Here is a 4,714-nt window from a genome sequence, read left to right as displayed (position 1 = left end):
GTGCTGAAGGACATTACAGAGAAAGAGAGGAAGAGATACCAGGATTCCAGCAACAGTGGCAGAGAGGCCTCAGTGAACGGGGCAGACAGTGGAATGAGGGAATAAGGTGGACAAATTATAGCAGAAAAGTAGAGTAGCAGACATGAGGCAGAGACGGTAAGCTATAGTCTTTAGTATAGACAGCTCTGAAACTCTATTAAAAAAAAGTCAGAGGTCATTGTTAATGGTGTATAAGGATTTAAAAGACACAGTAGTCTTATTGCCATATTTAGTTTGAATTTAATTTGTACTGGTCTGTCCACTCATGTCAGATTTGAGGGCACAGACATCTTGACCCAAAATAGCAGGTTATACCATGGTAACTATCCTTACTTTCCTATTAACTTAAACTGAAATCCTGCAATACTTACATTGTCTTACTATGACTGATCTTAATTGAATCTGAATCATAAGACTATGGGTTGGCCTTGGCTGATTTTATTTGAAATTGGTATGCTTGTTAGTATCAACCCTAAAAGTAGAGGCAGCTACTCTGAGGATGACAAGATGTAAAGGATATCCATACTGGTATTAATTAGTAACAGCTCTCAAATCCTACAATGCTATCAAAGTTAAGTTTTTATAAAAATAGGTGATACTATATTTAACTATAATAAGCCAGTGTTGTGGTCAAATCTATTGAAAATAACAAGAGAAAACATAGTAACTATGGAAGATCATCTATATTGTGGTCTTATATGTCTTATCCATTGCATGTTTTTCTAGGAAATTGTTTTGCTGTCTTGCTATGACTTGGTATTCCCTATAATACAGAGAGGATAGATATATATGTAGAAATTCACACTTTTTTTTAAAATTATTTACGGGAACAGATTATATAATGCAAGATGTAATGAACAGATACTCTGAGGAAGAGACGCTAAGAAACCCGAGGCTAATTTTGTAGCATTATGATATAAATTCTAACAATACTAGTGTTCGCTGATTTCTTGAGTTCAATTTCAGCATATGTAGAGATGGGGACAGCTATCACAAAGAGAATGAAAGATGCGATAGTAGTTACTATTGTCTTCCCTAATTTGGAACTTGAGGACCTAAAAAGCCTCCAATGATTTGATTAGTTCTATAATATGCAATAAGTATATAAAGTGGGTGAAGATGGGGACAACTATTTGTAAGAAACTAGAGACATTTATATAGACAATGAAGATCTCCAGTGGACTTGCTTCAAAATCTGTATTTCTTTAAATTGTTTTTTTAACTGCTTTGTTCTGTTTTGATATGTTTAATCTTACCCTCTTTGAGATGTAAAACAAATGTGTAGGACTGATAACCATATTACTGAGCTTTTGTTCGATCATAGAGCAGAACGGTTTGTAGTGTCACTTTTTGAATGTCATTCTAAATACTTTAGTTCTATAACATAACCAGCTATTTCTAAGATGACAATGTGTAACTTATCAACCAGCAATTTCTTACCGTTTGTTTTTCTGTAAGTTTGTATTATTTCTACCCCCTTTTTTTTTTATCTCCATGTATTTTTTTGTTTCCTTTTCTTTAAATTAAAAAAAAAATTATGGACAAGATGGTGTTCTTATCACCAGATGAGATTTGGGTTATCAAAGGAAAATTTTATCTGAATGGCCACTCATTGGGAACTTTCATTGATATTGTATCTCTTTGTTCTATTAGTTAAAAGAAATTATTTTTAACTTCTAAATCATTTAAAACACTTACTTTGGTATATGACATAAGAATATGTATAAAGTAAAGAAATCCAAGTATCTTTTATTTGGACATCATACAGAAATGTAAGATATAGGAAAAAGGGATTAAGGGAAGAAATTAAAAAGTTAATGAGTAGTATTGACTGACTACAATATATACTGCTCTCTGTAGACATGCATTATTAATACTTTTTAATACATATGCTTTGCATAACAAATTTGCATAAAATTATACATTTAAGTAAATGTAAATAAATCCAGAGAAGTAAGGTGTGATAAAAAAGACTAAAAAGAACAGTGACTTTGAGAATATAAATTAAAGTAATCAGCAAAAATCTTGGATAAAGCATAATATTTTCACAAGATCTGAGAAGGGATTCCCTTCAGTGTAATTTAAATCTTAAAATATAATTTAGCATCCATCAATATATGATTACAATTTAAAAAGCAAATAGTGCCTTTTTCTGTTTAAATAGCTGAGGTCAGTCTGTTTTGGTGAGACCAAAACAAGCAAAATAAATTTTTCTGTGTTTTATTATTTCATTTGATCTGAAGAGTTGAAATGTGCAGTAAACATAATACATGTAAATGTCATTTTTTCCAGTGGATGTGACATAAAACAAATATGTAAAGCAGAAAAAAGAAACACATTATTAGTTTTCTAATCTGGAAAATTAGTTTTTAAGATCCAGTAGTTAAACTAGCCTGGTTATTTGTTCTTTTCATGCCTCCTTCACCATCTTTTGAAATGCAAATGTATAGAAAATAATGACTTCCCTGTCAGTGGAATTGTGCATGACAAACTGAAATAGATAGAGATAGAGATAGAGATAGAGATAGAGATAGAGATAGAGATAGAGGCAGAGGCAGAGGCAGAGGCAGAGAGAGAGAGACAGAGATAAAGATAGAGATAAATAGCTAGATAGCTAGACAGATAGCTAGACAGATAGATAGCTAGACAGACAGACAGACAGATAGATAGATAGATAGATAGATAGATAGATAGATAGATAGACAGATAGACAGATTAGGAGTGGGCATTGGTTCTGAAATGACAATAATTGACACAAATGTTTTCCCACCCTTGGATGTATTTGATGCTATTAATTCTTTTCTCAAGAATCAGAAGACATATTTTAAGTTGCTCAGATGTTTACCAAAATCATATCAAATAAATGATAAAAATTCATGAAAATATAATGGGAAATCATGTTTTAAAAATAAAATACCAGCTTATAGAGACTCTTAGAAGTAATAGCAATATCCTGATTGGCAGGTAGTTATGATTTCTCATCCTTTTTGATGGCAAGGCAAGGTTTTAAAACATCCAACCATTCAGAGAACTTGATCAGTCTTATGTTAATTTATCCATTAATATAGGTTAATCAGCAAGTGGTAGGTCTTCAACTAAAAGGAGGAGATACATTGGTGATTTTCATACATGTGGCTTTTGTGGTCATGCAACTCTTATTCTTATCGGGAAGCCAGGCCAAAGCAAGTTAATGCAAAATATTTAAATTATAATATGGGGGGAATCTATGTGAGATGGTCATCAATGGTATCTTCAAAGAAGTGATATTTAGTTGAGACTGGAAGAGTGAAGTGTCAACTTCGTGGAAAGAAGGTAGAGTATTACAAAGAATCAAAGATCCGCAACAATTTGAAAATCAATAAAAACTAGGTCAAAATGAAAATGTGAAAGGAGGAAGCCTTTTCAACAAAGTTAGAGAAAGGGCAATGAACTAAAATAGATATGTGGGAGGAGGCAGGGGCCAATTAATACTATCTGGAGCTTTAAATTCATTTTACATGCAATAAGAAATGGTTAGTAATTTTACCCATGGTAGAAACATAGACTCATTGATTTTGTGAGACTTAAACACCAGACAAATAAATAATATGTGAGAAAGTAGAAGAAAAGGAAAAAGAGGAAAACTAATCTAGTTTGGATATAATTTTAGTTGAAATTAGTAACATGTCTTAATAAATTTAATATGTATATTTTAGGCAATATTGAAACAATAGTCCAGTTTTGAGACTCTGTTAAGTAAATGAAATGAACCCGCTGTGAGTAGTTACTCAGTTATCACTTTTGGCTTGTTAACAATCAAATTCCACCAATAAGAACCAAGTAAATTCATTGCAATTATTCTAAATTTTTAAAAAATGGAGACTTGACAAAAGTTTCATTAACTTCTTAAAATTTAGTAGCCCCTGTAGATAAAGGCTACCAAAGCATGTGCAAAGTTAGTTAACAAGAAAACTTCGAACTGAATAACCTATATCTCATTGAAAGGTGTTTATTTCTTAACATGTTTCTTATTCATTGTCTTATTGTATTACAAATTAATTTACTAAGTATTGTTATCCCTATTTAATAGATTAAGTAATGGAGGATTCCAATGTTTATATGACTCCCCTAAAGTTATAAGACTTAAAAACTAGACTGTTCAAATCCAGGACTTTCAACTCTGAACCATGTAGAAATGTATTATTTGCTTAAGTAAGAATTTGTATAAAGTAGATATAAAAATTGCTTGTAATACCAAACTAGAAGCAATAGTCACAGAAACAAGAAAGGGATTTAGCCGCTTTACTCTAACCTTGGCCTTTCTGTTTAGAGTGCAAATCAGCACTGATTGTAATAAAGGTTTCCATGGTGTAGGCACTACTCTCTCATGAACTGAACTTGCACCACCCATATTTAAAGCTGAAAAACATTAGACAACTGTAACTTCGGTCATTGTTGTCATCATTAAAAATTTATGCGGTACTTTATACTTGGAAAGAGGTCAATGGCATGTACACAGATTTAAATGCTTCCTAAATTCACAAATCCATCCTGACATCTCAGTAGCACAGTAGTTTCATAATACAGCTTTCATTTCTTTTTTGATTTATGGCAGAATATAGTATTTATAACACAGTTCAGAGTTTAAAACACAGAGAACTTTCACCAACTCTAAATAAGAAAACACCATTTTTAA

The sequence above is a fragment of the Cavia porcellus genome, unplaced genomic scaffold (genome assembly GCF_034190915.1).
Source record: "Cavia porcellus strain 051 isolate PalLab524CR breed Dunkin Hartley unplaced genomic scaffold, mCavPor4.1 scaffold_27, whole genome shotgun sequence".
Lineage (NCBI taxonomy): Eukaryota > Metazoa > Chordata > Mammalia > Rodentia > Caviidae > Cavia > Cavia porcellus.
Note: the sequence above shows the minus strand (reverse complement) of the source record.